At 38.1% G+C, this 24,408-nt stretch overlaps 1 long non-coding RNA gene across 1 annotated transcript in view; it reads left to right on the top strand.

Moving 5' to 3' along the window:
* The window catches only part of LOC105492545 (uncharacterized), a 59,556-nt gene extending 36,630 nt beyond the window's left edge, over nucleotides 1-22,926 (top strand). Inside the window, exons 5-6 of the long non-coding RNA XR_011609695.1 lie at nucleotides 18,804-19,094; nucleotides 21,406-22,926. This is a non-coding gene — a long non-coding RNA (uncharacterized lncRNA). The remainder of the gene's footprint in view (nucleotides 1-18,803; nucleotides 19,095-21,405) is intronic.
* Nucleotides 22,927-24,408: the final 1,482 nt, after the last annotated feature.

Genomic DNA, 24,408 nt, shown 5'->3' with positions numbered 1-24,408 from the left:
AGCCTTTTGTTTTTAATTTATTGAGGCAAATTCACATAATGATGTGGTTTGTTTTGAAGCTGGGAATTCTATAAGTAAAAATATTTGTAAGGCGCTTAACAGCTTCAATGGGGAAACTCTATCCTTGTGTCCATGCCTTCTACTTACCTGATCCCCTAAGTGCCAGTTTCTGAAATGCTGTCCATTGGGATGCAGCAAAGAGTCCAGCTGATAATTTTAGAGCATCACAGCCATGAAGAATTACTGAGTTATGCACACTCGTCTGGAACTAAGGCTTTTGGGTTCCAGTTGTCAGCTTGTGATCTATTTATCTTTGCTCCCAGGGGGCCTTATAAAGGATACCAGATACAGATACTTCTCATGTCCCTTCTAGCTCAATGAGTAATAGACTTGATGGTTTTTCCCTCTGATATCTGAAACTTTATAAAGACAACAAAAAACACACAGATCAATACATTGAATAACTATATCTTCCAAACTTCATAGTCTGTTTCTCTTGACATTATAAACGTATAAATTAGCATTATGCAAAGAAAAGAAGCATAGTTTGTAACACCTTTTCTATCTGATATGTGCTGCTGCCTAGAAGACTCCTTAACATGCTCCCTTTATTACATCTCCTATCATATTCTCCACTTGAGTATCCAACAATTGGAATGCAGTGTTATAGAAATGTGTAGTTATATATCTGTAATTATTTTCAGCTTCAACTGTTTCTATAATAAGCCAATGTACTTAGGTCACTAAGCTCTAAATAGGCCAGAGGGTATGGAAGACTTATATCTGTCCCCATCACTGGAAGAAAGCTCAAAGCTTGTCCTTATTGCTTACTCTGTGAAGTCTTCCCAAAGGGAGGGCAGCAGGGCTGTGTTATTTGGGGACAGCTGAGACCTGCGAATGCAAAAGAGCGGAAATGATCAATGGAGCATCCCCGTTGTCCATCACGGGGAAAACCCAGAGAGGGAAAATAGGGCACATTTTCCCTCACTGCCCTTAATGCAATACAAATCTCATCATTGCATCTCTCTTTTTAGCCTGTGCTGGAGCAAATAGTTTTAGAACATGCACAATTTGAAGCAACCCCATTAAGTCAGGATGGCAAATGCTGTAATTTATCCATGCTCTCTCCTTGGAGAAGTTGAACAAATATTGCAGATGAGCTTCTTAGGTAAAGACTGTAGCAGAGCCTTATTAACTAGGTTTAGAACAGTAGGTTGAAGCCCTTTCTCAGACAAGAACCACAGACTGTTTCCACTTGATGTGATAGATCTGTTAGGGATGCTTGGGTCTGCACTAAGATCACAGCTCTTAGGCAGGGTAGTTCTTGGGACACTTAGACCACAACTCTGCTCTTCTAGGAATAAGGCAATTCAAGTGTTAAATGGGCTCCACATTTTAATCTTAAGCACTTGAACTTACTCTATTTCTGTCCCCTTCTTTGCAATCTTAGGCTCAGCTGTCTGTGGCGGCAGGACTTCTTCCACAGCCAACAGGCATACAGCTGGTCACTACAGCCCTATGTGCTACTGAAGGCTGACAGGAATGAGAAATGCTAGTACTTTCCTTTGCACAAGGGTGGGAGATGGTGCAAGGGCATTTCTATCTAATTCAAGTGAGCATATATTGAGTTCTCCCTACTGGCTAGGCCATTAGAGACATACAAATGAATAAAGCATGGCCCCTGCCTCAAAAGCTTTCATTGTCTACAGTAAGGGTTGGCAAACTATACCTGTGGGGTGAAGATGGCTGCCTGTTGTAAATAAAGTTTTATTTAAACACAACCATGCACACGCATTTACATATTGTCTATGGCTGCTTTTGGTCTACAATGGCAGAGTAGGTCTAACAAGATCATATGGGACCAAAAGCCTAAAATATCTACTAACTGACCCTTCACAGAAAACGTTTTCTCACCTCTGCACAACTTAGTAATTTTTGATATATTTACAGAATTATGCAGCCATTACCACTACCAAATTTCAGAACATTTTCATCACCCCAGGTGACATCTCATATCCATTAGCAGTCAGCCCCAGCCGTTGACAACCACTAATCTACTCTGTATCTTTATGAATTTGTCTGTTCCTGACATCTCATAAAAGTGGAGTAATGCAAAATGTGGCCTTTTGTGAGTGACTTCTTTCACTTGCAATACTGCTTTAAAGGTTCATTCATGTTTTAACATACATCAGTGCTTCATTTCTTTTTATTGCCTAATAACATTCCATTATGTGTATATACCATATTTGGTTATCTGTTCCTCGGTTGGTGAATGTTTGGGTTATTTCCACTTTTTTGACTATTATAGTTAATGATATTGTGAATATTTGTGTATGAGTTTTGTGAGGATATATGCTTTTGCTTGGGTAAATACCTAGGCATGAAATTTCTGGGTCATAGGATAACTGCATTTAACATTCTGAAGGACTGGCAAACTGCTTTCCAAAGCATTTATGCTGTTTTGCAATCCTACCAGCAATGTGTGAAGGTTTCCATCTCTCGACATTCTTGCTAACACTTGTTATTGTCTATCTTTTTGATTCTGGTTGTCCTAGTGAGTGTAAGGTGGTCCCTCACTGTGGTTTTGATTTGCATTTCCCTCAAAGCTAATGATGTTGACTATTTTTTCTTGTGCTCATTAGCTATCTGTACAATGTATTCTCTGAAGAAATGCCTATCAAATCCTTTCCCATTTAAAAATTAGGTTATTTGATTTTTGGGTTAAGAGTTCTTTATATATCCTGAATTCTAGTTGCCTATCAGACAGTATATATTATGCAAATATGTCCTTCCATTCTGTGGGTTGTTTTTTCACCTTTTTAATGGTGTTTTTGGAAGTGAAAAAAGTTTGTTACCTTGATGGTATCCCATTTGCCTATTTTTTTCTTTTGTTGCTTTTGCTTTTGATGACCAATCTAAGAAACCATTGCTTAATCCAAGGCCACAAAGATGTACTCCTATGTTTTTCTCTAAGAGTTTTACAGTTTTAGCTTTTATGTTTAGGTTTATTATCCATTTTGAGTTAATTTTTGTATATAGTGTGAGGTAGGGGTCCAAAAAATCCACTTGCATGTGAATATCCAGTTGTCCCAGTACCATTTGTTGAAAAGAGTAGTCTTTCCCCATTCTTCATACCCTTCGTAAAAATCAATTGACTATAAATGTGAAGATTTATTTCCAGATTCTCAGTTCTATTCCACTGATCTATATGTATCCTTCTACCAGTACCACACAATCTTAATTACTGAAACTTTGTAGTAGGTTTTGAAATTGGGAAGTGTGAGTTCTCCAACTTTGCTCTTCCTTTTCAAGATTGTTTTGGCTATTTTAGATTCCTTGCGTTTCTGTATGAATTTTAGGATAACTTTGTCAATTTATGCAAAAAAAAAAAAAAAAAAAAAGAAAGAAAAGCCAGCTGGGATTTTGACAAGGAATGCATTGATTTGTAGATCAGCTTGGGGAGTACTCCAAGATCAGTTTGAATCTTTTTGTTTCCAAGATGTTTTGAGCATGGATCATCTGGGTAACTTACATCAATGATTCCCAGCATTTCTGAGGGTTAAGCTTCTTTTATAATGTAAACCATTATTACTGACTTCTCAAAGGATAAAACTTTTACTTTCTATTAAAAGCATCATTTTATTGCCTAAGTACATAAGACCAAAAACTATTATGAACTAGAGAATGCTTTTAAGTGAATTTGTATTTTATTAATTCATAGTAGTGTCTATACATACTTCAGAAATTATAGAGCAAAATGTGGAGAAATGTTAAATCGTCTGTTTTCAGCCACTGGTTGGTATATTTATGGAGTCATTGTCTGGTTTGCAAAAAAAATCAGCTCCCACTTTGGGAACCTCTAGTTAGCAAGAAAACCCTTCTTCTAAAGCAGGTCTATCTTTCTGTCCAGAGTGTCTCAGCCACAGAACAGCGAGGCATGAGCAGGACTGGCCTTCATAAACTGAATAAAGATTCCCAGTAGCTCAAGATCAACTTGGTGCTTTTAAAGAGTTGACTTCTTGTGAAGGAAGGAAATTGTATCCCAAGCTGCTTCTCGTGTTGTCTAAAGCTGACTTTGCCTCACCTGGCTTGGGAAACTTTGCTCCCTGGATGCTCTGCCAATTGAGTGAATTGGCAGTATGCTCAGATGAACCAATTCAGCCACAGAAATACCTCTAAGATTTTTCTTTGGTACCTTCAATTACTAGTTTTTATTAAAAAGAAAAAAGAAAGCAAGCAAACAGAAATCTCATGAGAACATTCTAATCTTTCCTGCTGGCATCACCTTTCTTTATATTTGGAAAAAAGGGGAGAAATAAAAAATTGTCCTTTTTTTTTTTTTTTTCTCAGTCAAGACGCTCTATTGAAGAAAAGAATGAAGTAAATTGATTGCTTATACCAGTCCAGAAAATCATTCAGATTTGTATTACCTTGTACTTAGAAACATCCATTTTGCCATATTGTAGTAGAAAGGTCACTGACCCTAGAACCAGAATATCTGAACTCAACTCCCAAATCCCTCTCTTGCTGATCTCAGTTTCTTTACCCGTTACATAGAGTTAGTCATAGCTAACTTTTGAATGTGAGAATTAAGGAGAAACTTGAAGACAGCAAAGTAGCTAAATAATTCAAGTCTTGTGTTTTTTTATTACTAGCATGTTATTTGTGCATGAAAAATCATGCACCCTCCACCTCCTGAGATTCTCAACCTCCTTCTAGAGGGCCACGTTTTACAGGTGAGGCATGGGTCCCTGCAGGCTTCCCTTCCTGCTGGAGCAAGTGAAGACTATACCCCTCCCCAGGTGTGCGCCCAAATCATGCAGAGAGGGCTCAGGAGCTCCCAGGGCCCAGCAGCTTCTTCCTGCTGGCAGGAGTGGGCCAAGGCAGCGTGCCAGGGCCCAGGTAAAGTGAGACCCAGACAGTGGGGAGAGAGGGCGAGGAAGTCATCAGACAGAGAGATGAACATAGCACTTCTTTTCCTCCCTTCCCATTTCCCACCTGTCCATGTAACTAGCATGACTTGCATCTTCATGTGTGTTCTTTGACTCCCTATGTTGTCCTTTCTTTTTTAGCATTAAACATTTTCTAGGCTTCTGGCTTGGTGCAAATGATTTGCCTTTGGAAAAAATAATATTTATTGAAAGTTTCGCCATTTAAATAAAACCCCTCTAATAATTTCCCCTCCTTCCTCTGCAGGCTAGATTCCCACCTGTGTTCATTGCCTCGGGGAGGAGCTTGAAAAGGCGGGGTAACCTGCTAGTCACTGGCTTCCTGTTTGTGGAGCCTGGCCCATGATGGGAAGCAGTGAGGTGCCCTGGGTGGGGTGAGGTGTAATAGGAAAGCCTGAAGATGGGGGAAGTGGGAGTGCCTCTGAGAGGAATGCTCAAGGTCAACACAGAAGAGCTTCTCTCCCTACTTTCCTGCTCTTGGGCTACAGAAACATCCTCCAGGCTGAGGGCAGGCTCAGAGTGAGGAGGAGAGAGAGAGACAGAGAAGCAGCAAGAAGAGCAGAAAGAGCAGAAAAGTCAACAAACCTGAGAGGACCATGACAACCTGATTCAAAGGCAGGTCCTTGGAGCCCATGTCACTGTGGAGGGGTTGGAGGGCTAGAAAGCAGAGAGGTTTGGCAGCCCTCATCCTTGGCCATAGTTCCAGAAGGCTGCAAGAGGCTAGGTGGGCTGTGTCTGAGCAGGACATCTAGCAAGATGGGCCATGCAGAGCCTGGCTGAGACTCTTTTGTCCTATTCTGGCCCAGAAGCTTCACAATGGTTCATAAACAGCACAGAAAAGTGCAGCCCTGAAGGGCTCACATGGACAGGAGTCTCAGCATGTAGACAGGTGATAGAGGAGCAAATGGGGTGAGGCACATTTTAGCCAACACCTGTAACTGAGGCTTAGGAGATGCCCTCCCATTTCCCTCCATGACTTGCTACTAAGTACTCTCTCTTGAATGGTAAACTACCCTGGACAAAGGGGAACTGAATTCCCATGGACTGAGATTACATTTTTGTCACTCTAACAGGAAGAGGGCTCAAATAACAATTCAAAGGCATTATAGAAAATTTTGTATTTCTTGCACACTTGAGTTGGTGGCATGAAATTCATACCTACCACAACATTCTTTGTCTATTCCTTGTATGTGTTCCACTCTAGCTGATGTGACTTGGTGAGTCTTTCAGACTGGATTAAATATAGTGCAACAAGTCTTTGTTAAGCTTACCATTTGTCTGGTCCTTTATTAGGTGCCAGGAATAGCCATGTGAATGAGAAGTGGTTGCTGGTAGGCAGCCTTGAAGGCCCTCATGAGCTGCACCTCCTGGTACTCTTGACCTTGTGAATGCTCTCCATTTGAATATGGGCTGACTCTAGTGACTTACTTTTAGCAAACAGAATATGGCAAAAGTGATGGATGCCACCTCCAATCAACAATTAGACTGTGGCTTTCCTCTTGCTCATTCTATGTCTGGCTAGTTCATAGGGAAGCCAGCTGCCATACCACAAGCTTCCCAAAGAATTGATCCAGAGAAAAGGAACTGATACCTCCAGAACTGAAGACCTAGTTCCTACTAATAGCCCTATTGGGGAGCTTGGCTTCTTTGCGTGTTGAACCTTGAGATGACTTTGGTCCTGTTTGACACTTTGCAGGCTTGGGAGAGACTCTGAGCCAGAGGCACCCAGCTAAGCCTCCTGGATTCCTGACCCTCAGAATCTATGAGAAAATAAATGTTTCTGTTTTAAGTTGCTCTGTTGGAGTTACTCATTATGCAGCAAGAGATAACCAGTACCTGGTCCTTGCCCTCCAGGAACTCTTGCTCTAGGATGAGAATTTCTTTGGAAAGAGCATTCATGATAATAAAGATTTTTTTTTTTTTTTTTTTTTTTTTTTTTTTTTGAGACGGAGTCTCACGCTGTTGCCCAGGCTGGAGTGCAGTGGCGCGATCTCGGCTCACTGCAAGCTCCGCCTCCTGGGTTCACGCCATTCTCCTGCCTCAGCCTCCTGAGTAGCTGGGACTACAGGCGCCCGCCACCGCGCCCGGCTAATTTTTTTTTTGTATTTTTAGTAGAGACGGGGTTTCACTGTGGTCTCGATCTCCTGACCTTGTGATCCGCCCGCCTCGGCCTCCCAAAGTGCTGGGATTACAGGCTTGAGCCACCGCACCCGGCCTTGATAATAAAGATTAGAGAGCTAGGCATAATGGCATGGATTCTGTTAATTAGTCTTCAGGCGGTGAGAAGAGGAGATGAGACCCAGGATGCTGAACAGGCAATAATGCCTGTGAGGTCTGGGATCGGTTTCCTCTGGCCAATACATTCTCCCTAATTACAAAGCTTCGTTCCTGAAATGACAATATTTCCATGTTTACTCAGTGGATTGGCGGAAGTAAGAGAAGTAGCATCTCATGGTAGAAATGAGAGAGCAGGGCTATTTAGTGAATTTAGCTCAAATCAACAACTGTTTCTGGGGTGGCTGCTCTGTACCGATGAGTCCTTCTCCCACATACTCATAGATGCTCTGCCCCAGCCTCTACTGAATCACCCTTTATCGAGGGCATTTTGCTAGGATAAACTGTGCTTGTGATTGACATTCTTAGTTATCAGCCCTTCTGTGAGGTGGAGCCACTGAAAAATGGTAACTCTCATCTGTCATTGTTACAGTTGCAACAGATTTAAATTCAACTTCATTGAAAATAGAAAAGGGTGGTGGTGGAGGCGGCTGTGAAGGAGAACTGGTTTTTCTTCTGAAAAGCCCTGACTCAGGCCACACATTGAGAGTGGTGCAATCTTTTTGGTTCTACAACTTATATCCCGGAATTGCCAACCCACTATGAGGATACACTCCCTTCTCCTCTGAAACATTGTGTGCTAACAATAGCAACACTGGGAACTTTGGATATTTTCTTGCAAATGGATTTTTCCTTTGGGTGTGACTATATTGGAATATTGCTCCTGGTTCTGGTTCTTAATTTTACGTGAGTTCGGAAAAAAAGATACCTCAGATTGAAGGAGGACATTGGAATCAATTATATACTGATTAGCTCGGAGGAAAGGTTTCCTTGTTGTTTTTCTTTTTTTCTCCTCTTTCTGTATTGGGAAATCCCCATGTGCACTGCAATTGGGTGCAGTCAAGCTGCTCCAGGCTTCTGATAACTGCCCCAATTGTCAGAAGTCACAGGAAGTGCCAGCAGTCAGCCACGGAACTACCACTGAGCTTTGTGGAACTTTGCAAATCTTACTGGAATCCATCACATTTCATCTTGTCAGTCCAACTAGCTCACTGTTTGTTGTACGTGATATTTTAGAGATAATCACTCTCTGGGCACAGCACAATGTTTGTTTTGTCTGCTGAGCACTGAGTGCCTTATCTTCTGTTACCAGCATTCTGATTCTGGAGAAGAAAATCCCACTCTCAGTCTACATGATTGGGGTGGGACTGATCCCAATCCTGGTTCCAGAAGCGGGCAGGTAACCCATGGATGGGTGATTAGAGTACTTTATCCCCTGGTCTCAAGACTTGGTTTAGGATGGACATATGACCCAATCCAGGCCAGACATAGCCATTGAGAGTTGGTTCTAGGACTTCCATTTGAAGAGTGAGAGAAGGCCTGTTATGCTCCATTGGGGTTGGTGCTACAGGCAGCTTGCTTATGATCACAGGGGAGTGCCTGTCCATGAATGGAGACCACATAGAGGATAGGAGGACAGAGAGAGAGAGAGAAAGAGAGAGAGAGAGAGAGAGAGAGAGAGAGAGAGAGAGAGAGAGAGAGACAGTGTGTGTGTGAGAGAGAGAGATAGTGAGAGAGAGACACAAAGAGAGAGAGAGTCAGAGAGAGAGAGACAGTGAGAGAGAGACACAAAGAGAGAGAGAGAGAGTCAGAGAGAGAGAGACAGTGAGAGAGAGACACAAAGAGAGAGAGAGTCAGAGAGAGAGAGACAGGAGTTTCATGGGTCAATACATTTTTTGTCATTCCTCCTCTTGTTTAATTAAGTTTAAGCTGGGTTTTTGTAATTTGCAGCTCAAAGAATCTTGACTATAAGCTGGGAGCACAGTCTGCCATGGGCCCTGCACATTTTTGCACGATATGCAGAGAATTCAAGACCATGCATCTCTTTCCTAAGACCCTTCTCAGAATCGTGTTTGCAGGGAGCAATGTTGCAGGATGAAGTAACCTCTCTCACAAAGAGCAGGCTTGCACCTGCTTCCTATAAAAGCAGTGAATCTCCCATGTTCAGTGTTCCTTTCTTGCAACACAATTCATCTTGGGTGCATGCATTCATCCACACCCTCACTGTGTTGTCCCTGTGGGACTTGGCAGCGTGAGGAACAGATACAAACCAACAGCATGTTCATGCTGTTACTGGGCTGTGACTACTAAAGACTTTTGCCTCTGATCGAGGGGTCTTGGGTCTTCTGCCAACATTCATGAAAAATAACAGCCTGGCTTATTAGCTTAAAAAGTAAAGCAAACCCTTAACACTTCTTGACACTGTATGGTTCCTTCGGGCTTCTGTAGACTGTTGAATGTTGCATAGAAGCTTGGTTAAGAGCACATGCTTGATAGGAAGACAGATGGATTTGAATCCTGGCTCTACCATTCTCTATCTGATTTTGAGTGAGTTATGTAACCTCTCTGGACTTCTGGTTTCTCCTCGGTGAAATGAAAATAGTACTTCCAATTACAAAATACATGTAATGCACTTGACCGACAACCTGGCTCAGAGGAAGGTCAGTAAGTGTTAGCTATATGTAACTGCCTGGTAGTAGCACTTAGCACATGATTTTTAAAAAAAATATTTCATCATATTTTCTCATTACAAAAGTAAGAAAAAAATCATTGTTGAAAAATTGGGAAATATATGTCAGAAAGATAAGAAAAGTTTCTTTAAAATTATAATTCCACAACCTAGATAACCATTATTATCATTGGGTGAATATCAATATGGAGTGTGTGTGTGTGTGTGTGTGTTTTAAACCAAAGCAGAATCATGTCATATGCACAATTTTATCCGTTTTTTTCTTACTTAATGTATCATGACCATCTTTCTCGTTCATACTTCTTTTGTAGCTTTTTATGAAAACATATTATAAAATAGTTGGTATATATAACACAATATAAATAGCATAGAAATAATTAAGAATAATAAAACGGACACTTAGGAACCCACCATGCAACTTAAGCAATAGAAAATGACCATACCATGGGAGGCTTCCGTGTGCCCCCCGATCACACCAGCCCACCTTCTTCACTTACCCCCAGGATACCATGATCCTGAATTTTGTGCTTATCATTCTCTTACAATTTGTGCAGTTTTACCACGCATACCTGCATTTGTAAAAATTAAATCTGCTCATTTTAGAGCTCTGTGTCATGGTATTCTGCTTGCACGTATTTTCTGTGACTTGCTTTTATGCTGGACATATGTTCCTGAGATCCATCTATGTTGATGCATACAGTTGTAATTTACTCACTCTTGGGGATGTATGGTATTCTCATGCACACATAAGCCATGATTTAGTAAAGGGAGTCTGGAAAAATCACAAAGGAAAAGGATTTGATTGACATCATCTGCCTCCCTCGGCAGATGCTTCACACTCTGGATGGGGGATGGACATCTCACCCCGAACCTAGCCATTTGCCTTCAGGCAGGCCAATTCGAGGTTTCCCAGCGCCAGGCAAGTTGACCCCAGACAAGGCAGGTCCTAGGAGTATCATGGAGGAAGAAAAGAAGGGTTGAGGGCTGGAGGTTATGGGACAGAAGACAGCCTGGATGTCTCAGGTAGTTTATAGCTATTTAATTGGGGGAAAATGTAGAAGAGACAGAAACATTCTTCCATCAGAATATATGGCTGGAGATACACAATTGAAGAGGCTGAGACTACTCTGCATAAGAAAGGGCATGGAAAATGTTAGAAAACTTAACCTGTGTAAGAAAGCTAATGCTCTCTAACCTTACTAACTGGAGGCTAAGTCAGCATAACCTACATGGAGGACAATTTGGCTAAATCTACAAAAATTAAAAATTCACATTCCCTTTGATTCAATGATTAAATTTCTAGAAATTTATCTTACAGATGTGTAAAATCATATATGAACAGTTACTTATTGCAGCAATTTTTATAACAAAATAGTAAAACAATTTAAATGTCTATTAATGTGGGAATAGATAAATAAATTATGGCTTATTTATCCAATGGAAAACAATGCAGCGCCTTAAGGAGAAGGAGGCAACTCTATAGATATTAATATGGTACAATATTGAAGTTTTATTATGTGTAAAAGCAAGTTGCAGTGGTGTAAAATGGTGTGTGTTTGTGTGTGTGTGTGTGTGTGTGTGTGTGTGTTTCTATCTGCTATCTGTATATAGAATATCTCTTTTTACAGTGGTTACTTCTGGGGATCTGGATAACTGAGGATATAGATGGGAAAAAGATAAATTATTTTTATGTCTTTAACATTTTCTATCATGTGAAGCTACCAATGAGCCAAAAAGTAAGTGAAATAAAAATAAAAATATGTGGAAGGCAGGAGTCAAAGAGCAGAAAGTAGGTAAGTGAAGATGCTGGTATGGGCTGGAGCTTTGCAGAGAGGCAGGAGGGATTTGATCTGAGAGGGATGATTGGGAAATACGTTGTGAAGAGGACTTTCGAGAAGTTTTGCAGACTATTGGGGTGCCAGATAGCCTTTTGCCAGCATCCTTTTGTCCAAGAAAACCTTTACTCCTTAATGCCACTTTTGAAGCTGGATTCTTTTTCCTTTGTTATGTGTTCCACTCAAAGAGAGGACTAAAGGCACCAGAAGCAAGGCTCTTTTTAGGCAAAAGTTGTAATAATAACATAATAGCAAAATAATGATAGTAACAATAAAGAATGGCTACTATTTTAGCAGTATGGCAGACATTGACTAAGCATTTTACATATATTACCTCATTTAATCCCTATGTAAACTATATAATGGTGGTGGTGGCAGACATTGACTAAGCATTTTACATATATTATCTCATTTAATCCCTGTATAAACTACATAATGTTGGTGGTACTATTCCCATTTAATAGACAAAGAAACTGAGGCACAAAAAGGTTAAGTAACACATGTTCAACATTATATAGCTAGTAAGTGAGAGCACTGAAATTTGAGCTCATTTGGTTTGCCTTTGAAGATGGTGCTTTTAACACTTCACTACATTCTTTTCCTAAGGAATGAGGAATTTGTTAGGCATAGCAGCATGAGCGTATGGGCATGCGTGCGCGCACACACACACACACGCACGCACACATCTAACTGAAGATTTAACTGTGTACAAGTATTTATGGGTCAATTGTCAGGTAGAGTTGAGACAAGAATGTAGAAACATTATAATCTTGTTCACCCAAGACAAATCTAGAGACATTAGGATTTTAGGCAGGGTAGTCATTTGGGGAATATTGGGAAGAAAGATGCCTGCAGACTGACAGGCAAGCAGGTGTTGTTGCCATTCCTATTAGGCCTCTGGGAATTCCCAGAATGTGGGGCTGAGCAGGAAATCAAATAAATAGTTTGCTGACTCCTCTAACTGGCAAAAGTATGTTCAAAACTCCATGTAGATTACTTACTCTTGAGCGGCCCTGAGAACCTGTGTGACATATTTCAGAGATGACGTGTTAACCCAAAAGCTCTGAAAAATCTCCCTGCAGCTCAGATGAGCCAAGCTGCGTCAGCTCCCATTGGGGATGAAATAGTCAGTGTTTTCATAGGAAGACTGAAGAGTTCTTCTTTCTTGTCTCTTATTGTTCCAACAAGGCTAATTCAATGAGTTTATGAGAACAATTTAAGGCTTATTTTCTCAGCCACTTTGCCAGAGGGAGCTGAAGTAATGTCAGTTCCTTCAATACTACCTACAGAGGGAGAAAGTGCATCTCTGTATTGTTCCCTATATTAAACAGTTATTTATTTGGACAAGAGAATTTCCAGGCAGATACTTGTATTCCTACTAACACCAACACTTTTAATCTCTAATTTAAAGAGAAAAGACACTCTAGATTTGGGTTTCCAAATACCATAGCCACTAGCCTATGATGCAGCTATTAGCATTTGAAATGTGGCTAGTCTGAATTAAGATGTTCTGTAAGTATGAAATATACACCACATTTCAACGACTTAATGTGAAAAAGAGGATGTAATATATCCCCAAACTTTTATACTGGTTGCATGTTTATAATGATAATAGGGACAGTCTTTGCTTTGTGTGTTGGTGCAGAGCCATGAAAATGATCTTGCAAGCTGAAATGAATGATCCCCTGACCTTAGCCACCCTAGTAGCTGGGAGTATAAGTGCACAACACTACACCCAAATAATTTTTATGTTTTTTGTAGAGAAGAGTTTTTGCCGTGTTGCCCAGGCTGGTCTTGAACTCCTGGACTCAAGCAATCTGCCTGACTTGGCCTCTCAAATTGCTGAGTTTATAAGCATGAGCCACAGCTCCTGGCCCAATGTAAGTTTTTTGCTGGTGTCCCTTCCTCTAGGACATAATCGTTTTGGGGACAGTCATGTTCCATGTTTATGTCCATGCATTTGCCTTCACTAAGTTCCTCTGGCTGCATATCTTGAGACTTTCGAACAACCATAGTGTCAACAATCCCCACCATGATCCATCTTCTAATCACACCTACATTCACTTCCGACAATATCACTTTTTGTTTCTTTGCTGCACTTCCATCTTTGTTGGCCATTCCGTCTTTCGATTATTCATTTCTGTAAAATGTCACGTGAGTTTACCACTGAGAGACGAGGAATCAACACAACTCCAAGCTTCACTGTCTACACTTGGACTGAATAACAGATGCACAGTGACCAATTGCTGATAGACTTCAAAAGAAATGGCATGATTGGTCACTGCTGTTGATGCACACGTGTTGTTTATGTAGTGATTATGGACTGAAAGTCTAGCAGCAAAGTTTTCACTTTAGGCAATAAAGTAAAACTGTATATTAACTGTATGCAATAAAGTACAGTTAAGCAAAATGCACAGTTAATATAACAGAGTTAATACACCACAGTAACTGAAATTTGAACCATGTTGTTGGAAGATTAGTATTATTTAATTAAGTTGTGGTAACTGGAATTTATGCATATTGGAACCATGCAAAGAAAAGTATGCCTGTATTTTTGGATACTGGGTTAAAGTATATAATTAAAATTATTTGTACCTGTTTCTTTTTACTTTTTGAATTAACTAATAGAAAAATTTAAATCATATTTGTGGCTCACACTATATCCCTATTGGACAGTCCTGCTCTGTACCATACATTAACAAAAAATTTAGGAGAAGAAAATAAAGAAATATACAGTTGAAAGAGAATGAAACATTGTTAGAGTTTTAAGTAGTCGGCAACAAAGGAAGAGATTCCAGTCTTCACAAATTGAACATGATTGTATAGTGAAAAACAGTAAAGCTAAAATTAAAAAGATAATAGATTGGGAAAATATTTGCATCATATAGGTAAGCCAAAGGCAATTTGCTGATATTATGAAATTATTCATTCAAACTTATTCCAAAATTATCAAGATCCCAGTAGATTGTTAAACAGATGAATAGGCAATTTATATTAGAGAAAATTGAAATAGTAAATGAATACCTAAAAAAAGTTTATCTTGTCTAGTTATCAAAGGCATGGAAATCATTGTTAATTTCGAGTTACAATTTCCTGTCCACTCTATTAACAAAACAATGACAACCCTCAACACTGTGGGAAATTTGGTGATTTCACGCACCATGACTGACACTGTAATTAGAAACAACACTTTTAGTTAGCAATATTGTATAAATAGGAAAAGACAAAAAGACATTTTTAACCCTTGGACCTAGTAATGCCTCTCCAGAGAATTTAAGAAAATGAAATAATCCAACAGGGATAAAAAGTTATATATACAGTAACATGTAGATTGTATAAATTCTTATAGTAGCAAAAAAAAAAAAAAAAAAAAGAAAAAGAAAATTTGAGGACATTCTAAATGTCTGATATAGAACACTACATCCAACAGTGACAAAATGCGTTATATTTTCCAAGTGCTTATGGAAGGTTTACTAGAGCTTAGCACATGCTGTGTCATAAAGCAAGCTGCAATATATTTCAAAGGAGTGAAATCATTCAGAATATGCTCTTTGAGGACTGTAGAATTATGCAAGAAATCTGTAACAAAAGCTAACCAGAAAATCACCAACTGCTTTAAAAGTAAGCTATTAAATTACAAATAACTCGTGAATCAAAGAAGGAAACACAGTAAGAACTAGAAAATATTTTGAACTAAATGATAGCAGAGACATGGTGTATCAAAACATGTAGATAACAGATAAATAACGCTCAAGGAAATAATTGCCAACCTAGAGTTCTATAATAATAAAAATATTTTTCAAATAGGATGATGAAATAAATATATCATCAGATTAGCAAAAACTAGGAGAATTCATTCAGTGCCTAGAGGAAAATTTATATTCTCAAATGTATATGTTAGAAAACAATTAAATGCTACATATCAATAATTCAAGTTTTAATCTGAAAACAAAACACAATTTTAAATATCACCACACACGACAAATTAATCCAAAGAAAGTAGTAGGAAATTAATAGTAAAAAGAAAAGCAGAAATAAGATAAGCAGAAAATAAGTATTAATGCAATAAAGAAAAAAACCTAATTTCTTGAAAAATACATATTAAATGGATAAAGTTATGATAAGATTGATGTAAAAAAGAGAGCAAATTACCAATACCAGTAAAAAATAAGGAGACATTAGTATAAATGCTATAGATATTTAAAAGAGAAAAAGACATTACAAATAATATTATGCAAATTTCAGTGAAAGAAATTCCTTGGAAAACATAGCTTACCAAAATTGACACAATAAGAAAGAGTAATTATAATATTATATATCTACTAAAGAATTTAAATGTTTTATTTCAAACTTCTGCGCAAAGTATACTCCTGGTCTGGATGGTTTCTTTGGTGATTGGTAGCAAATATTAAAGCAAGCGATAACTCCAATTTTTATACACTCTTCCAGAAAATAAAAAAGAAGGTAGCCTTCCTAGACTTTCTATGGGACCAGCATAATCTTGATAGATAAATTAGTTAAGGAAATTGTAAGAAAGGAAAATTACAGACAAACTTGTAGCATGAAATATATATATATATATATTCTAAATAATATATTAGGAAATAGAATTCTTTGATATATAAGTAGAGAAGGTATCAAAACCAAAAGAAGTTTATTTCAGAAATGCTAACGGTGATTTACTATGAATAAAAAATCAATATAGTTCACCATATTTGCAGAAAAGTGGAGATAAATAAAATTATCTTAATGATTACAAAAACACGTTTGATAAAACGCAGTATTAATTCATGATAAAAACTCTTAGCAAACCAGGAAATCAATTTGATGGTGAATTATTGGAAACTTTCTTCCTGTGATTAGGAGCATGATATGGATAACTGCTACATCTATTAAAAGAAAAATAGAAATCTTAACCAAGGCAATAAGGCTATATAAAAGAAATAAAAAACAGTTTGGAAAAGGCTGAAATAAAACTGTCACTTTTCATGGACAACAAAATTGTACATAGAGAATCTAAAATAGAATCTGGAGACAACTACTAGAATTTATAAGTAAATTTGGCATGGTTGTTGGATCCAAGATCAATGTATGAAATCAATTGCATTTTTATATATTGGCAACAAAAATGCAAATAAAATTAAAATTAAAAAGATATGATTTACATTAGCATAAAAACTTTCAAATCTAGAAATGTGTTTAATGATAGATGTTTAAGATCTTTATGCTGAAAACTATAAAACTTTGCCAAGAGAAATTTTAAAAGCCTAAATATAGAGAGATCTATCCCCCCATTTTTGTAGTTTAGAATGAAAACGGCCAGGATATAAATTGTCTCCAGCCTAATCTTTAGATTATACACAATCCTAACTAAAATCTCAGCAGGTTTTGTGTAGAAATTGACAAGCTGATTCTAAAATTCATATAAGAATGCAAAAGGCAAAACATAGTCAAGGAGATTATTTATAAAAAGAAAGATTATGTTGAGGACTTACACTTTCAGATATTGAGACATACCAGAAAGCTATTGAAATTAAGAGAGATTGAACTTTACATAACAATAGATAAAAAGACCAATGGAACACAACAGAGACTCCACATCTCTATAGTTATCTGATATTTTACAAAAGTGACATTGCTGTATAGTGTAGAAAGGATGACCTTTTTAATAAATGGTGCTGTTATTTGGATATCCACATGGGAAAAATAAATCTTTATCTTACACAAATCAATTCCAGTCAGATTGTAGATCTATATGCAAAAGTTTATATTTATTTGTTAATAAATGCTTTTAGGAAAAAAACACAGAAGATATACTTATTATCTCAGGTAGACAAAATTTTCTTAATTGGGATATAAAATGTACTAATCATAAAATGTTCACTTGGACTACATTAAAGTTAGGAATTTCCTATTCATTAAAAGATACCATTAAGAGAGTGAAAACATAAGCCACACAATATTGAGCATATTGTTAATAAATATAAAAAGACTCATATCCAGAATATATAAAGAACTGAAAATCATTGAGAAAAAGTTAAATAATGCAATATAAAAATAGGCAAATGACTTAAACAGTCACTTCATGAAAGAGGATATCCCAATGGTCAATAAATGTGAGAGCATGTTTAACCTCATCAGTCATCAGGGAATGTAGATTGAAATCACAATATGACACTACTATGCATTCATTGGAATAGCCAAGCAAAGAAGATGGATAATACAAAATATCGGTGAGGGTATGGAACAAGTGAGCTCTCATTCATTGCCGATAGGAGTGTACATTGGTACAACTACTTTGAAAAAATGTTTGGAAGTCTCTACTAGCAATATGCATATCCTATGAGCCAGCAATTGCACTCCTGGCTATATACCCAATAGAAATGCATGCACAGTGCACCCAAAATATACAAGAACGTTCATTGTATTATCTGAAATAGTTGCAAACTGGAGCAACATGTGTTCATCAACAAAAAATGAATACATAAACTTTGGCATATTTATACAATAAATACTATAAAGCAATAAAAAATAATGAACCGCTGCTACATGGAACAAAGGGTAAGTTTTCAGATGTTAATGTTGACTTAAATAAGCCTGACACATATGATTTGATACTGTATGATTATATTTATATTAAGCACAAAAATGTAGGCAAAACCAGTCTTTGTTTATGAAAGTCAACATAATGGCTGACTTTGGGTGGGTGCTGTGATTGAGGTGGGTTGCTGGTAATGTTTTGTCATTCAGCTAAATGGCTGTTTATAAACTTTGTAAAAATTCATCAAGCTATTTTAAGATTTATGAGTTTTTGCATGAATGTTATATTTCATAAGAAAGTTTATAAAGCAGAATAGGAACAGGGAAATTGTGTGTGTGTGTGTGTGTGTGTGTGAGATGTGGGATGTGGTCAGGATTGCTGAATGTTTCTGCACACCTTAGAAAGAGGAAAGGTGCAGGAGAGAAACAATTGAGCCCAATCGAGTTGAAAGTGAGGAAACCTACATAGTATTCATGAGGATGGAGAGTCTGCCATGTGTTCTGTGATTCATAGCTCATGAAGGACTTCTCTGTGCATTAACTCAATTCCTCTTCACAACAACCTTTTGATGTAAAAATTAATTATTATCTCCATTTTGCCTTTCAGAAAACAGACTCGGAGATATTGGGTGATATTTCTTTTCCTTTCTTTCTTTCTTCTTTTTTTTGAGATAGAGTCTCACTCTGTAGCCCAGGCTAGAGTGCAATGGCGCGATCTTGGCTCACGGCAACCTCCGCCTCCTGGGTTCAAGCGATTCTCCTGCCTCAACCTCCTGAGCAGCTGGGATTATAAGCATGCACTACCACGCCCGGCTAGTTTTTGTATTTTCAGTAGAGATGGGGTTTCACCATGGGTGATATTTCCAAGGAAGCAAAACCATGAAGTGTAGAACCACCATGCTGTTTTCACTACACTGCTGTTAGAGAACTAGACATTTGGATGGAAGAACATGCTGTGCTCTGAAGGTTTGTGTCCCTCCAAAATTCATGTTGAAACTTAATCTCCATTGTGCTGGTTTTTGTTGTTGCTGTTGTTGTTGTTTTTGTTGCTTTTTGGGTTTTTTTTTTTTTTTTTTTGAGATGAAGTGTCACTCTGTTGCCCAAGCTGGAGTGCAGTGGTGCGATCTTGGCTCACTGCAACCTCCAACTCCCGGGTTCAAGTGATTCTCATGCCTCAGCTTCCTGAGTAGCTGGGATTACAGGAATGCATCACAATGCCTGGCTAAATTTTGTATTTTTAGTAGAGATGGGTTTTCACTGTGTTGGTCAGGCTAGTCTTGAACTCCTGACCTAGTGATCCACCCACCTCGGCCTCCCAAAGTGTGGGGATTACAGGTGCGAGCCACTGTGCCCGGCCTGTGGTAGTTTTAGGAGGTGAAGCCTTCTGGGAAGTGAGTAAGTCATGCGGGCTCCACCCTCATAGATGGGATTAGTGTCTTTATAAAAGAGGCTTTGGAGAGCTGCCTGACCCTTTATCCCTTCCACCATGTGAGGACACAGCATTTGTCCCTTCCGGAAGATGCAGCAACATGGTACCATCTTGGAAACAGAGAGTAGACCCTTACCAGGCACCAAATCTGCTAGCACCTTGGTCTTGGACTTCCCAGGCCCCAGAACTGTGAGAAATCAATTTCTATTATTTATACATTTCCCAGTCTAAATTATTTCGTTATGACAGCAGGAATGGACTAAAACAGAATATGCTATATGCTATGTGGAATTAATTATTCCTCACAAATTTTCTATGAAGTTGGCGTTATCATCTTCAGTTTGCAGATGTGGTTCAGGAATACCAAATAACCTATGAACATACGATCTAGTAAGTGGCCAAGGCAGTATCTGAACATGTATCTGTCTTCCTCTAAAGCTCATCTCTTTCTCTCAAATGTAGCTGCTAGCTGCTTATGTGTGGTATAAACGATTCAGCTGCAAGAACTCAGACAGCAGAAAGATCCCTGTAGGGTGGGTCAGGGAGCCTTTGTGGAGGTGAAGGTACCCTTTGGGACAGATTTATTAAATAATTAATTAATTAATTTTTTTCTCAACTTTTATTTTATATTCAGGGAGTACATGCACAGATTTGTTACCTTGGTATATCGCATGATGCTTAGGTTTGGAAATACAAATGATTCCATCACCCAGGTACTGAGCATAGTACCCAGTAGTTAGTTGTTGCCATCTTTATACCCATGAGTACCCAATGCTTAGCTCCCATTTTTAAGTGAGAATGTGCAGTACTTGGTTTTCTGTTTCTGCATTAATTCACTTAGGATAATGGCCTCCAGCTACATCCATGTTGCTGCAAAGTAGTCCATAGTGTATATGTACCACATTTTCTTTACCCAGTCCACCACTGATGGGTTGACTCCATGTGTTTGCTATTGTGAAAGTGCTCAATGCACATGTGAGTGCATGTGTCCTTTTGGTAGAAAGATTTGTTTTCTTTTGGATATATACCCAATAATGGGTTTGCGGGTCAAATGGTAGTTCTGTAGAAATGTAGAAATGAGAAATGAGATGAGATTAAATAGGAGACCAAGATGTGGAAAGAACTCTGAGTTTTGGGGGAATGGAGAAGATCAAGAAAATGTTGGAAGGCTCATTGGTCAGTGAGCAGCCTTGTTTGGCTGAAGTAGAGGGTTTTTTAAGTTCCAAGAAGTCGAAGACTGTTTTGTGAATTGAGTTATCCCCAATGCTCAACACAAATTAAATGCTCGATTAATACCTGTTGAACAAATGAAAGGATAAATGAATAAACCAATTGGTTAGCATCAAAATTTGTGCACTTTTTAGAAACGTAACAGTTTATGGATGGCATAGTTCATTCAGTCCACTGATAACACAATGAGGTTTAATTTGACACACTAGTTGAAAACCTGAGAAGTACCTAGAAAACGAGATGGTACCAGCTAAGCCAATTGAGAAAATATTCAGGAAAATCCGAGTGTTCTAAGTGTGACTGCTTTTGAGTCCTAAAGGTATCTGAAGGCACAGGGTGAAGGCTTAGATGAGTGCCTATCCTGGGGCCAGCACCTGCAGACTGTACTGAGAGTGCCTGCCCAACTCCTTCCATTTGGGACTTTTGAGCCTTTGTCCTTGCTGTCAGACTGGTGCTTTTGGGAAACTTCTCTATAAGCTCTGTTTTCACAAGAAAAATAATTTGTTGGGATAATGATCTACATGATGCGACAGAGTATTTCAGGCACTACCTCCTATTTGAAGGGAGAAATAGTGTTTCAGGTCGCTCTCTAAGAATTTCTCTTTTTTGATCTTGCAGGAACATTACTCCCAAATAGGTTCTGCCCATGGGATGTGGAGATGAGGAATTTTCTTACCTCAGTGTTGCTGACACTTAGATCCATGTGCTTCTGGAAAGACTCATTTCTAAGAAATCATGGCTGATTGAATGATTGTATCCCCCAGGTGTTTAATAATGGATCCATGTCAATCCTAAAAGAAGTTTCTTGTGGACTGCAATAATGTTCTGCCTGTAAACATCTCCATTTTATCATCCACTCATGAAGATGTGAAAGCCAGACTTTAGACAGACAATTAGAGGGTATTAGTAATGTATATTGGATGAGAAATTGTGACACAAAATTTTAATAGGCTGCAAAGGTGTGCTAAAATTCACTAGGTATTAATGATGTCATAGGTTCAGGTAGACACTGAGACAAGTGTGAACAGAATGCATGAGATTACACTGAAGTTCAATTAACTGCTAGTCAAAAACTAAAAACTAAAACAATGTATTCTGTAGTAAACACTTGCAGCCCTGTGCTCCCAGTTCACCTTTTCTAGAAGTTGCCCCTTCTCCTTGTCCAGATGGTTGCAAAAAAGCACTGAAGTCACAACATGACCTGGTACCTGGCCACAGTTGATAGGTCCAGAAATTGATATTCAACTTAAGAATAAGGATCTGTTCTGTTTATTTTAAAATCAGAACCAAGAACGGTAAGCTGGCCTGTCTTCGAAAGCCTGGACTCTAAGAAGTAAAGCTCTGGATTTATGGGCAGCCATGTCCCCTATCACTGGGTCTTTGGAGAGAGGATGTGGACATGAGAGGTGGAGAGACTCCTGTCTACATTTGGATTCCTCCGGTCAGTTGTTCCTGTGGCTCCACTGCCTTTCTCTTCCTTCAGTATTACTGTATTCTAATAACCTAATAGATCCTTATATCTTCCCTTTCAACTCAAGCTAATTAAGTTTCTGTTTTTTGCAAAGCAAAATGTTCCAAGTCATAACACATGACTTAAGCTCCAGATATAGTGCCCTGAATAAGGGTGGAGTAATCATAATACTGAATCTCCAGGTGGCCATGTCTAAACTTTGCCTTGGCCACACAAATGTGGTCAGCGTGGTCATTTCCAGGCTCAACTTTCTGAAGATGATGGTCAAGAAACAGAAGTCTCTGAGGAAGAGCAGGTAGCTGTTTAGAAATGTTTAAAGGGTTGCCATGTATATGTCAAAGTAGATGTTCTATGTTGCTCCAAAGGGCAAAACTGATACCAATAGTCAAAAGTTGGAATGCAGATTTTGACTGAATATGAAAATTGTGTGTGTAAGTATTAGAATTATCAAATAAAGGAATGGATGACCTAGTGAAGGATCAATGTATCTTTCAGTGGAAGGTTGGGTCAGAACTTAGATATACATTTATTTGGGAGTTTGATGAATAGATGGCTACTAATAGCTATCGTTGATCAAAGGCTTTCTATGTGTCAAGCACTGTGCTTGACATATGCTTTATATAAATTTACTCATCTTCATAATAATCATATGAATAGATATATCTGATATGTTTAATACTAGTTATCAAATATTATGTATAAGTACAATATTTTGGTAATTTTAAATGTAAAATTAAAAAGATAATTTGTAATGCTTCAATTGTGGAATTATGCTACAATTAATTTCAGTCTTTGTAGTATTTGTAATTTTACCACTTCGTGGCATTTTTGCTACTTTTAAGTTTTAAACTCTTTTACTGATACATAATTTTATGCATATTTATGGGGTATGTGTGATATTTTATTACATGCATAGAATGTGTAATGCTGAAATCAGGGTTTAGGGTATTCATCACCTCGAGGACTTATCATTTCATTGTGTTGGAAACATTTTAAATCCTCTCTTCTGGCTATTTTGAAATATGCAATACATTGTTGTTAACTATAATCACCCTACTCTGCTATTAAATATTAGAACTTATTCCTTTTCTTTAACTGTATGTTAGTTCTCACCAACCCACCTCTTTTCATCCCCCAGCAACACCCCACCAACACACACACACACACACACACACACACACACACACACACATACACACTCACTTCTCAGCCTCTGGTAACTATCATTCTACTCTCTATCTCCATGAGATCAACTTTTTTAGTTCTCGTATATGACCAAGAACATGCCATATGTGTCTTTCTGTGCCTGGCTTACTTCATTTAACATAATGACCTCCAATTCCATCCATGTTGCTACAAATGACAGGATTTCATTTTTTTACGGCTGAATAGTATTCCACTGTGTATTTTTGCCATATTTTCATTATCCATTCATTGACTGATGGTTATTTAAAATTAATGAATAATTCCCAATTTTGACTCAGTTCTATAGGCTATAGTGGCCCTTCCAGATGTTAAAATAATATAAGCTACCACATTTTCATTTCCATTATGATTATTTCAGTTATATTTACCCAGTTGCTTCCCATATATTTTTCTGGGTATAGTTGATAATGTCCTTTTGTTTCTTATATAGCAGGAAAACCAACTTTCGTTGTCCTATTCTCTAGCTGTGAAGTTCAACTATTTTATCTTTCATAGGTGGGTAAGAACAGGAGTAATATTTTCTATTTTACTGTTGATCACCATCCCAAAATCCTTAATATTATTTGCTCCATAAAAGTTCCAAAACCAACACTCAAGAGTTTGCTTAACATCAGACTGAGTAAATAACTTCTTTGAAAAGTTAACCAGAATTTGATATCTAGTCTGACCTATGATATTCTTTATAAAATAAGGAATTCTTATGTATCATACTGAAATCTAAAATATATATTCTTGAGCTTTAAAATGCTTTCTAAAACTTTCTATTTAATTCTGCATTTTTTTTACCAGCTACTGTAAAAATTCTGCCACATCACATCATTGTTGCCTTACTTTGTTCATCCTTGTTTCCTAGTTTGTCCCATGTTTTTAACTCTATACAATGCCAGTAAAGAGACTAAACATAAATATACAGAGATCATGGCTAAGCCAGATGCAGAGAGCCT

This window comes from Macaca nemestrina, chromosome 11 (genome assembly GCF_043159975.1).
Source record: "Macaca nemestrina isolate mMacNem1 chromosome 11, mMacNem.hap1, whole genome shotgun sequence".
Lineage (NCBI taxonomy): Eukaryota > Metazoa > Chordata > Mammalia > Primates > Cercopithecidae > Macaca > Macaca nemestrina.
The sequence above is the reverse complement of the archived record's forward strand: the minus strand, read 5'-3'. Positions and strand labels throughout refer to the sequence as shown.